Below are 13,310 nucleotides of genomic sequence, written 5' to 3'. Positions count from 1 at the left end.
TTTTGATTGCCTTTTATATAGTATCCTTGCCTTTTCAACACTGGTGTTCATAATACCTATGTGTTTCTTTACCTATATACATACCATTTATACATTTGTGGCCCACTATACATTGCCATTCTTGTAGTGTCACCTTTTAGCTGTATTGTGCCTCATCTGTTTACAATAAAGATTGTGATTTTATTTTTATATTGGACTTGATACACTGGTTCTCTTTGGTGTTGGTATATATACATATATACAGTGTGTCCTGCACTGTCTCATGATGTGCTGGAATCTTGATGGTGGTCACCAATACATTCATTGTGAACATGCGGTTGACTAAGTTTTCCAGCGCATCTTGCTACCAATTGTTCTTATTACCCCTAAGGAACTTATCTAGATGTGTGGTGAGAACTTTGAACCCCCAAGGGCTTCACAGAAGTTTATAACATAAAGCCGTACAATTAAAAAATCATATTTTTTCCACAAAAATGATCGTTTCACCCTCAATTCTTATTTTTCCAAGGGTAACAGGACCCAAAAAGTTATTGTGCAATTTGTCCTGAGTACGCTGATACCCCACATGTGGGGGTAAACCACTATTTGGGCGCATGGCAGAGCTCGGAAGGGAAGCAGCGCCATTTGACGTTTTTGGCTGGAATTGAGATCGGACACCATGTCGCGATTGGAAAACCTCTGATGTACCAAAACAGTGGAAACCCCCAACAAATGACACCATTTTGGAAACTAGACCCCCTAAGGAACTTATCCAGATGTGTGGTGAGAACTTTGAACCCCCAAGGGCTTCACAGAAGTTTATAACATAAAGCCGTACAATTAAAAAATCATATTTTTTCCACAAAAATGATCTTTTCACCCTCAATTCTTATTTTTCCAAGGGTAACAGGACCCTAAAAGTTATTGTGCAATTTGTCCTGAGTACGCTGATACCCCACATGTGGGGGTAAACCACTATTTGGGCGCATGGCAGAGCTCGGAAGGGAAGCAGCGCCATTTGACGTTTTTGGCTGGCATTGAGATCGGACACCATGTCGCGATTGGAAAACCCCTGATGTACCTAAACAGTGGAAACCCCCACAAATGACACCATTTTGTAAACTAGACCCCCCAAGGAACTTATCTAGATGTGTGGTGAGAACTTTGAACCCTCCAGTGCTTCACAGAAGTTTATAACGCCCGGGCGTGAAAATAAAAAATTCGTATTTTTTTCCACAAACATGATCTTTTAGTCACCATTTTTTTATTTTCCCAAGGGTACCAGGAGAAATTGGACCCCAAAAGTTGTTGTCCAATTTGTCTTGAGTAAGCTGATACCCCATATGTGGGAGAAAACTACTGTATGGGCACACTTCGGGGCTCGGAAGGGAAGTAGTGACGTTTTGGAATGCAGACTTTGATGGAATGGTCTGCGGGTGTCATGTTGCCTTTGGAGAGCCCCTAATGTACCTAAACAGTGGAAACCCCCCACAAATGACCCTATTTTGAAAACTAGACCCCCTAAGGAACTTATCTAGATGCGAGGTGAGCACTTTGAACCCCCAAGGGCTTTACAGAAGTTTATAATGCCCGGGCATGAAAATAAAAAAATCGTATTTTTTCCACAAACATGATCATTTAGTCCCCAATTTTTTCATTTTCCCAAGGGTAACAGGAGAAATTGGACACCAAAAGTTGTTGTCCAATTTGTCATGAGTACGCTGACACCCCATAGGTGGGAGAAAACTACTGTATGGACACACGTCGGGGCTCGGAAGGGAAGTAGTGACGTGTTGGAATGCAGACTTTGATGGAATGGTCTGCGGGTGTCATATGCATTTGGAGAGCCCCTGACAGCGTCGGACTGGCCCACCGGAGAACCGGAGGATTCTCCGGTGGGCCCTGGCATCTGGTGGGCCCTGGCACCTGCTGGCATACAGGGCCAGCAGTTGCCTAGGACCCCCGCTGCTCCAGGGGCCCCCAGCCAGTGGTGTGTCGCACACCATGCAGCTGCTATGGGGGCCCCTGCCAGTGGAGCAGCAGCGGGTGTCAGGAGGCAGGAGCCCCTGTCCCCGCTGCTAAAGAGAAATGAATATTCACTGCGAAGCAGTGAATATCATTTCACAGTCTCCACCCCCAGAGGCCCCGCCCCCAGCCCAGTAAGCTGCTCTGCAGACTACAGCTGTAAATCAGGGCCGGCGCCGCCCTCAGTCCTCTCTGCTCCTGACTCACAGCCAGTGCGCGATGACGTCACTACATCGCGCACCCGCTGTGTGTCTGGCAGAGGGGGCAGCTCCTGACACTGAAGCCGGCTGCCGGAATCAGCGTGGGAGCGAGGAGGAGAGGTGAGTATTGTGGGGTTTTTTTTAATATCACTCTCGCTCTCTCTATCTGTCTCTCTCTATCTATCTATCTGTCTGTCTATCTATCTATCTCTATATCTCTATATATCTCTCTCTCTATCTCTCTTATATCTATCTATCTTTCTATCTCTATCTATTATCTATATCTATCTATCTCTATATCTATCTCTATCTATTATCTATATCTATCTATTTCTATATCTATCTCTATCTATCGCTCTATCTTTATATCTATCTTTCTATCTCTACATCTATCTCTATATCTATCTATCTATTATGTCTATCTATCTCTATATCTATTATCTCTATATTTATTATCTATCTAGCTACCATCTATATCTATCTATATATATCTCTATCTAATATCTATATCTATCTATCTCTATACCTATCTATCTATTTATCTATCCGTTATCTATCTCTATATCTTTTCTCTGTATCTATCTATCTCTATATCTATATCTCTCGCTATCTATCGCTCTATCTCTATATCTATCTCTATATCTATCTTTATATCTATATCTATATATCTATCTCTATATCTATCTCTATATCTATATCTATTTCTCTCTATATCTATCTCTATATCTCTCTCTATAGCTATCTATCTATATATCTCTATCTCTATATCTATCTCTCTGTATATCTATCTATCGCTCTATCTCTATATCTATCTTTCTATCTCTATATCTATATATCTATCTATCTTTCTCTATCTATTTATCTCTATATCTTTTCTCTGTATCTATCTCTCTTTATATCTATATCTATCTCTATATATATCTATTATCTATATCTATATCTATTTCTCTCTATATCTCTCTCTATATCTATCTATCTATTTATCTCTATCTCTATATCTGTCTCTCTGTATATCTATCTTTCTATCTCTATATCGATCTCTATATCTATCTATCTTTATCTATCTATCTATTTATCTCTATCTATTATCTATATGTATCTCTATATCTATCTTTCTATCTCTACATCTATCTCTATATCTATCTTTCTATCTATCTCTATATCTATATCTATCTATTATGTCTATCTATCTAGCTATCTCTATTATCTATATCTACCTATCTCTATATCTTTCTATCTTACTCTATCTCTATATCTATCTGTTATCTCTATATTTATTATCTATCTTTATCTATCTCTATCTATTATCTATATCTATCTCTCTCTATTTATCGATCTCTGTATCTATCTCTCTCTATATCTATCTCTCTCCCTATCTACCGCTCTCTCTATCTCTATCTTTATATCTATATCTATCTATCTCTATATCTATCTATTATCTCTATAGCTATCTACCTATCTATCTCTATATCTATCTCTATATCTATATGTTTCTCTCTATATCTATCTCTATATCTCTCTCTATAGCTATCTATATATTATCTCTATATCTATCTATCTATCTCTATATCTATCTCTATATCTATCTGTTATCTCTATATCCATATCTATCTCTATATCCATCTATCTATCTCTATATCTATCTATCTATCTCTATATCTATCTTTCTATCTAACACTATATCTCTATATCTATCTCTATATCTCATTATCTATCTATCTCTATCTCTTTATCTATCTATCTATTGATCTATCCATCTATCTCTATATCTATCTCTATATCTATCTATTATATCTATCTATTATCTCTATTATCTATATCTATCTATCCATCTATCTATCTAGCTATCTCTATCTATCTCTATATCTCTCTCTATATCTATCTTTCTAACTCTATATCTATCTATCTCTATACATATCTCTATATCTAGCTATTATCTCTATATCTATCTCTATATCTATCTTTCTATATCTATCTGTCTCTAGATCTATCTCTATATCTATCTATCTATCTATCTATCTCTATATCTATTATCTCTATATCTATCTATCTCTATATATATCTCTATATCTATTTTTATTTATAGCCATCTATCTATATATATTTATCTCTATATCTATCTATATATGTCTATATTATTATTATTATTATATCTGTATATCTCTATCTATTATCTATCTCTATCTATATATCTATCTATCTCTATATCTTTCTATCTATAGCTATCTATCTCTATATCAATCTATCTATCCATTATCTATTTTCTATCTCTCTATATCTATCTACCTATCGATCTATCTATCTATCTATCTTTCTATATCTATCTTTATATCTATCTCTATCTATCTCTATGAATCTTTCTATCTATATCTATCCATTATCTACTTTCTATCCATTATCTACTATCTATCTCTATATCTATTTCTACATCTATCTTTCTATCTATATCTATCTAACTCTATATCTATATAGCATTATACCCTATGAGGGGGTGCATTATTCCCTATGAGGGGGTGCATTATTCCCTATGAGGGGGGCAGTATTATACCCTATGAGGGGGGCAGTATTATATTCTATGAGATGGCTGCATTATACTATGTGAGGGGGCTTCTTTATATTCTATGAGGGGGCTACCCCAACTCCTGCTACATAATTAAGACATGTACAACCTTATATTATACCCGGATATTAGTGTGTTTTACCGCATAATTGGTGGTCTTGTATTTAACTCTATGTAGCTACATAGTGGGCCCCAAGAATGATTTTCTCTGGTAGGCCCAAGGTGTTCCAGTCCGACGCTGGCCCCTGATGTACCTAAACTATTGAAACTCCCCACAAGTGACCCCATTTTGGACACTAGACCCCCCACGGAACTTATCTAGATGTGTGGTGAGCACTTTGAACCCCCAAGTGCTTCACAGAATTTTATAACGCTCGGACGTGAAAATAAAAAAATCATTTTTTTCCACAAAAATGATATTTTTGCCCCCAATTTTTTATTTTCCTAAGGGTAACAGGAGAAATTGGACCCCAAAAATTGTTTTGCAATTTGTCCTGAGTAGGCTGATACCCTACATGTGGGGGTAAAACACTGTTTGGGCGCATGGCAGAGCTTGGAAGGGAAGGAGCACCATTTGACTTTTTCAACTCAGAATTGGCTGGAATTGAAATCAGACGCCATGTTGCATTTGTAGAGCCCCTGATCTGCCCAAACTGTGGAAACCCCCAATTCTAACTCCAACCCAAACCCCAACACACCCCTAACCCTAATCTCAGCCCTAACCCTAACCCTAGCCCTAACCCTAATGGAAAAATGGAAATAAATACATTTTTTTTATTTTATTATTTTTCCCTAACTAAGGGGGTGATAACGGGGGGGTTTGATTTACTATTTATGGCGGTTTTTATGTTTGGCGGCTGTCGCACGCTAAAAGACGCTTTTTATTGTAAAAATAGTTTTTGCATCACCACATATTGAGAGCTATAATTTTTCCGTATTTTGATCCACCGAGTCATGTGAGGTCTTATTTTTTGCGGGACGAGTTGACGTTTTTATTGGTTCCATTTTCGGGCACGTGACTTTTTTGATCGCTTTTTATTCCGATTTTTGGGACGCAGAATGAACAAAAACCAGCGTTTCATGAATTTCTTTTGGGGGGGGTGCGCTTACACCGTTCCGCGTGCGGTAAAATTGATAAAGTGGTTTTATTCTTCGGGTCAGTACGGTTACAGCGATACCTCACTTAGGTCGTTTTTTATGTTTTGTCGGTTTTATGCAATGAAAACTATTTTATATAAAAAATAATTATTTTTGCATAGTTTTATTCTGCGAGCTATAACTTTTTTATTTTTTCGCTGATGATGCTGTGTGGCGGCTCGTTTTTTGCGGGACAAGATGATGTTTTCAGCGGTACCATGGATATTTATATGCGTCTTTTTGATCGCGCGTTATTACACTTTTTGTTTGGCAGTATGATAATAAATCATTATTTTTTGCTTCGTTTTTTATTTTTATTTTTTAAGGGGTTCGCTAAAGGGGTTAACTAATGGGACAGTTTTATAGGGAAGGTCGTTATGGACGCGGCGATACCTAATATGTGTACTTTTATTGTCTGTTTTTTTTTTTATTTTCAAAAAATGGATTTATTTGGGGGAATATTTTTTTTTTTTTGTAATTTATTTGGCGATTTTTTTAAAATTATTTTAACACTTTATTTTTATTTTTTTTTTACTTTATTAAAGAGTCCCAGGTGGGACATCACTGTTCTGTGACAGATCGCTGATCTGTCACATCACAGATCACTGTGACAGATCAGCAATCTGTCACAGGCAGTGCACAAGGCTTCCTCATGTCTGCGCTTTGCAGGCACTGAGGAAGCCAGCTTCCTGCAGGCCCCCGTCGCCATCTTGGATTCGGGGGCCTGCAGGAAAGGAGCCCCCGGCAGCAGCGCTGCACATTGCGCTGCCATGGGGGGCTCAGGGAAGCACGGAGGGAGCCCCCTCCCTGCCGATGCTTCCCTTTAAACCCCGGTACACCGCGATCATGTTTGATCGCGGTGTGCAAGGGGTTAACGTGTCGGGGGCGGTCCGTGACCGCCCCTGACACATTGTGCCGGGTGTCAGCTGTGATAATCAGCTGACACCCGGCCGCGATCAGCGGCGCTCACCACGTGGGCGCCGCTGATCGCGGTAGACGCACTATCCCGTCCATGGGCATAGGGGCCCGGGTCCCATGGACGGGATAGTACGTCGGATGTCAGGAAGGGGTTAAACTTCTTGATGACCCTGCGCACGGTAGACACAGGAACATTCAGGTCTTTAAAGATGGACTTGTAGCCTTGAGATTGCTCATGCTTCCTCACAATTTGGTTTCTCAAGTCCTCAGACAGTTCTTTGGTCTTCTTTCTTTTCTCCATGCTCAATGTGGTACACACAAGGACACAGGACAGAGGTTGAGTCAACTTTAATCCATGTCAACTGGCTGCAAGTGTGATTTAGTTATTGCCAACACCTGTTAGGTGCCACAGGTAAGTTACAGGTGCTGTTAATTACACAAATTAGAGAAGCATCACATGATTTTTCGAACAGTGCCAATACTTTTGTCCACCCTCTTTTTTATGTTTGGTGTGGAATTATATCCAATTTGGCTTTAGGACAATTCTTTTTGTGTTTTTTCATTTAAGACAAATTAAATGAAGATAATAATAACAAAGAATTTGTGTTTGCAATCATTTTCAGGAAGAAACTGAGCATTATCTGACAGAATTGCAGGGGTGTCAATACTTTTGGCCACAACTGTACATTCAACATTGCAATTGCAACACCACAAAAAAAAATCATGGAATTATGAAAATCACAGGATCAATGGATGTTACTGATATGGCATTTGATGAAAAAATGGAAACATTTCTGAAATAAAATCGAAACAAATACTTTGATTACTTCAGTATTGAAGATAAGTACCATACACAGAAATACACACTTACAGTCATGGCCAAAAGTATTGACACCCCTGCAATTCTGTCAGATAATACTCAGTTTCTTCCTGAAAATGATTGCAAACACAAATTCTTCGGTATTATTATCTTCAATTAATTTGTCTTAAATGAAAAAACACAAAAAGAATTGTCCTAAAGCCAAATTGGATATAATTCCACACCAAATATAACAAAGAGGATGGACAAAAGTATTGGCACTGTTCGAAAAATCTTGTGATGCTTCTCTAATTTGTGTAATTAACAGCACCTATAACTTACCTGTGGCACCTAACAGGTGTTGGCAATAACTAAATCACACTTGCAGCCAGTTGACATGGATTAAAGTTGACTCAACCTCTGTCCTTGTGTGTACCACATTGAGCATGGAGAAAAGAAAGAAGACCAAAGAACTGTCTGAGGACTTGAGAAACCAAATTGTGAGGAAGCATGAGCAATCTCAAGGCTACAAGTCCATCTCCAAAGACCTGAATGTTCCTGTGTCTACCGTGTGCAATGTCATCAAGAAGTTTAAAGCCCATGGCACTGTGGCTAACCTCCCTAGATGTGGCCGGAAAAGAAAAATTGACAAGAGATTTCAACGCAAGATTGTGCGGATGTTGGATAAAGAACCTCCACTAACATCCAAACAAGTTCAAGCTGCCCTGCAGTCCGAGGGTACAACTGTGTCAACCCGTACTATCCGTCGGCATCTGAATGAAAAGGGACTGTATGGTAGGAGACCCAGGAAGACTCCACTTCTTACCCCGAGACATAAAAAAGCCAGGCTGGAGTTTGCCAAAACTTACCTGAAAAAGCCTAAAACATTTTGGAAGAATGTTCTCTGGTCAGATGAGACAAAAGTAGAGCTTTTAGGGCAAAAGCATCAACATAGAGTTTACAGGAGAAAAAAGAGGCATTCAAAGAAAAGTACACGGTCCCTACAGTCAAACATGGCGGAGGTTCCCTGATGTTTTGGGGTTGCTTTGCTGCCTCTGGCACTGGACTGCTTGAGCGTGTGCATGGCATTATGAAGTCAGAAGACTATCAACAAATTTTGCAGCATAATTTAGGGCCCAGTGTGAGAAAGCTGGGTCTCCCTCAGAGGTCATGGGTCTTCCAGCAGGACAATAACCCAAAACACACTTCAAAAAGCACTAGAAAATGGTTTGAGAGAAAGCACTGGAGACTTCTAAGGTGTCCAGCAATGAGACCAGACCTGAATCCCATAGAACACCTGTGGAGAAATCTAAAAATGGCAGTTTGGAGAAGGCACCCTTCAAATATCAGGGACCTGGAGTAGTTTGCCAAAGAAGAATGGTCTAAAATTCCAGCAGAGCATTGTAAGAAACTCATTGATGGTTACCGGAAGCGGTTGGTCGCAGTTATTTTAGCTAAAGGTTGTGCAACCAAGTATTAGGCTGAAGGTGCCAATACTTTTGTCCGGCCCATTTTTGGAGTTTTGTGTAAAATGATCAATGTTTTGCTTTTTGCTTCATTCTCTTTTGTGTTTTTTCATTTAAGACAAATTAAATGAAGATAATAATACCAAAGAATTTGTGTTTGCAATCATTTTCAGGAAGAAACTGAATATTATCTGACAGAATTGCAGGGGTGTCAATACTTTTGGCCATGACTGTAAATGCATTGACATGCTATCAATGAGGTGATTATTAGTTGTCCGAGGAATATTCTACCATGATGAATGCCCTTGCGCTGGCAGCTATCTTTGTGATCGACCAATGACACCCCAGATGTGCTTGATTGGAGACAAGTCTGGAAACGCTACAGGCCACGGTAACAGCTTCCAGCCACGCAGGCTGCTCACGTTGCACAAAGAACATGCAGTATGGCATTGTTGTGTTGAATAATGGTTCCTGGGACTTTGGAGAAATGGCCGTACCACTGGTTTCACCACAAAATCAATGTACCGTTAAAGTTGTTAGTGTACCTAAAATGAAGACTAATGGGGTCTGGCTGCTATACATTATGCAGCACAACATAATCCAAGGAGTAGGATAGTTGAGACATTCCCTCGTGAAGGCCTGTTCATGGAATCGTCAGAGTCGAAGAATAGTGTGTACGATACCATACGATACACTTTATTGATCCCGAGGGAAATTATGGTATCACAGCAGTGTTACAACAGCATTACAAACAAAACATTATGAACAGCATTATTACATTACAAACAGCATTACATAGAGTAATTACTAGACACAGATCTTGCACATGACTAACCACAATGCGTAACAAACAAAGGTACACAGGTCTCTGATCCTTTCACTTAGTGCGCCAGCCCTAGGTCGTAGCCATCTTTCACCCTTAGTGAATTGTTATACATCCCCATAGCAGTAGGCACAAACTATTTCCTGAATTTCTCCTTCTTGCACCTTAGTAGGATTAGACGGCTGCTGAATGTGCTCTTCTTCTTCAAGAACAGCCCGTATAGTGGGTGTTTATTATTGTTCATTATAGCCCTACACTTCTTCTGAATCCTATCTTCCTCTACCTCCACAAAAGAGTCAAGATGGAGGCCAACAGCCATACTTGCCTTCTTGATAAGTTTGTTGAGCTTATTAGCATCAGCTACTCGCACACTACTGCCCCAGCAAATGAGAGCAAAAAAAATGGCGCTTGCCACAACGGACCGGTAAAACATTTCGAGCATTTTACTGCACACATTGAATGACCTGAGCTTCTGTAGAAAGTATAGTCTGCTCATTCCCTTCTTGTAAACCTTCTCCATATGACACCTCCAATCAAGTTTGCTGTCAAGGTGAACCCCCAAATAGTTGTAGCTCTCAACCATCTCCACCTTCTGGCCAACAATAGTGATCGGTAAGTAATCATCCTTTTTCCTTCTATAACTCATCACCATCTCCTTGGTTTTCTTTACATTTAGTTCTAGACAGTTAGCCTGGCACCAATCAACAAAGTCAGAAATCACCTTCTATAGTCCTCCTCACCCTGGTCCCCCACAATTCCCCCTATAATCACTGAGCCATCTGAGAATTTTTGGAGGTGACAGAGATCGAATTTATACTGAAAGTCAGTAGTGATTCATTGTGAGCTGAACGTGAAATTAGATGTCACATGCCAAGACTAGGCATCAAACATCATGTACACAAACCAGAAGGCATTTGCACAACATAAGGCGGTTTCAAATACTATCATGGTTCAGAGCAAGATGGCAATGGAGGTTGGAATTTTAGCTCCATCATCTTCAGCGATGTGTCCTGTTTTTGTTTTGGGCCCAATGCTAGCTGGAGACCATGTGGGCAACGCCATCAGGGGTGAACCTAGCCTCTCTGCTGCCTGAGGCGAACAGCAAAATGACGCCCCCCAGCCCCTCCCCGCACACAAAGTAAATTTTTATATCTATCATGTAAAACTGAGTACAATAGTAGACATTTTGACTTAGATAATTAGAAAAAAAAGGTGTCCAAGCACAAGGATGTCAACGCCATGACACGCACATACAAGAACAACACAGAAGTATCCAGAACAAGGGTCATTAATGGCAAAGGTAGGCCTGGCACAGGGCCGGACTGGGACAAAAAAGCAGCCCTGCCACACAAATCCCACCAGCCCACAAACTATAACACTCATCAGCCCCAATCAGTGAATTTTTGCTATACTTTGTCGTCCCCTCATCACTCTCTTTAAGGAGTTATTTGAAGAGCCACATGTGAATGGCACCACAGTGCGTATGACTGACCACAGCTCCATTTACATGGTGCACTTCAAAGCTACGTTTCCCAGGATCATGGGGGTCCCAGCGGTCAGATCCACAACAAACAGAAAGTCATCCCCTATCCCATAATGCTCCATACAGTATTATGTGCCCCATATATTACTGCAGTGTAATGGGCCCCATATATTACTTCATACAGTATAATGGGCCCCATATATTACTTCATACAGTATATTGGGCCCCACATATTACTTCATACAGTATAATGGGCCCCATATATTACTTCATACAGTACAATGGGCCCCATATATTACTTCATACTGCATAGTGGGCACCATATATTACTTCATACAGTACAATGGGTCCCATATATTACTTCATACAGCATAATGGGTCCCATATATTACCTTATACAGCATAATGGGCCCCATATATTACTTCATACAGTATAATGGGCCCCATATATTACTTCATACAGTATAATGGGCCCCATATACTACTTCATACAGTATAATGGGCCACATATACTACTTCATACAGTATTATGGGCCCCATATATTACTGCATACAGTATAATGGGCACCATATATTACTTCATACAGTATAATGGGCACCATATATTACTTCACACAGCATAATGGGCCCCATATAATTCCTCTCACCATACCCCGCTGCTCTGGTCTCCTCAGTGTATTCTGATCCTTCGCACTGCTTGGCACAGGGACATCATTATCTTTATGTATATTATTGTCCACTTGGACTGATAGTAATAGTGATTTGTTTGTACCCTGTTGTCTGGGGCTGGCCCACTTTATGGGGGTGCTCAGGGCATATGATTATACTCCAGTAAAAAGTATGAAAGGATCAATGTGACCAGTGCCGCCTAGTTTCCTACCCCTCTTATTCTACCGGTACTGTGGGCACACTGACTGGTACAGAAGAAGGAAAAAGAAAGAAACAGAGAGAGAAAGAAAGAGGGGACAGAAAGAAGGAACAGAGAGAGAGGAAAAAAAGAGAGGGGAAAGAGCAGAGAAAGAGGGGAAAGACAGAAACAAAAGAGAGAAAGAATGAAAGAGAAAGAAAGAAAAGAGAGAAAGAAAGAGGGGACAGAAAAAAGAAAAGAGGAAAAAAAAGAAAGAGCGGAAAGAAAGAACAGAGAGAGAAACAGGGGAAAGAAAGAACAGAGCGAGAGAGAAATAAAGAAAGAACACAGAGAGAGAACAGAGAAAGAATAGAAGGAAAGAGGGGAAAGAAAGAGAACAGAGAAAGAAAGAACAGAGAAAGAAAGGAAGAGAGAAAGAAAGGAAGAACAGAGAGAGAAAGATTAGAGAGAAAGAAAGATTAGAGAGAAAGAAAGGATAGAAATAAAAAGAAGGAACAGAGCGATAGAAAGAACAGAGAGAAAGAGGGGAAAGAAAGAACAGAGAAAGAAAAAAAAAAGAAAAAGAACAGAGAGAAAGAGTGGACAGAAAAAAAGAGAAAAAATAAAGAGGAGAAAGAAAAAAAGAGAGGGAGAGAGGGGAAATAAATAAAAACAGAGAGAAAGAAAGAGGGGAAAGAAAGAACAGAGAGAGAAATAGGGGAAAGAAAGAAAAAACAGAGAAAGAGAAAGAAAGAGAACAGAGAGAGAAAGAGGAAAGAAAGAACAAAGAGAAAGAATGAGGGGAAAGAAAGAGAACAGAGAGAGAAAGAGAAAGAGGAAAGAAAGAACAGAGAGAAAGAATGAGGGGAAAGAAAGAGAACAGAGAGAGAAAGAGAAAGAGGAAAGAAAGAACAGAGAGAAAGAATGAGGGGAAAGAAAGAACAGAGAGAGAAAGGAAGAACAGGGAGAGAAAGAAAAAGCAGAGAGAAAAAGAAAGGATTAGAGAGAAAGGGGAAAGAAAGAACAGAGAGAGATAAAGGAAGAGGGGAAAGAAAGAATGAACAGAGAGAAAG

Source organism: Dendrobates tinctorius, unplaced genomic scaffold (genome assembly GCF_039654945.1).
Source record: "Dendrobates tinctorius isolate UK_male_01 unplaced genomic scaffold, ASM3965494v1 ptg000073l, whole genome shotgun sequence".
In the NCBI taxonomy this organism is placed as follows: Eukaryota; Metazoa; Chordata; class Amphibia; order Anura; family Dendrobatidae; genus Dendrobates; species Dendrobates tinctorius.
Note: the sequence above shows the minus strand (reverse complement) of the source record.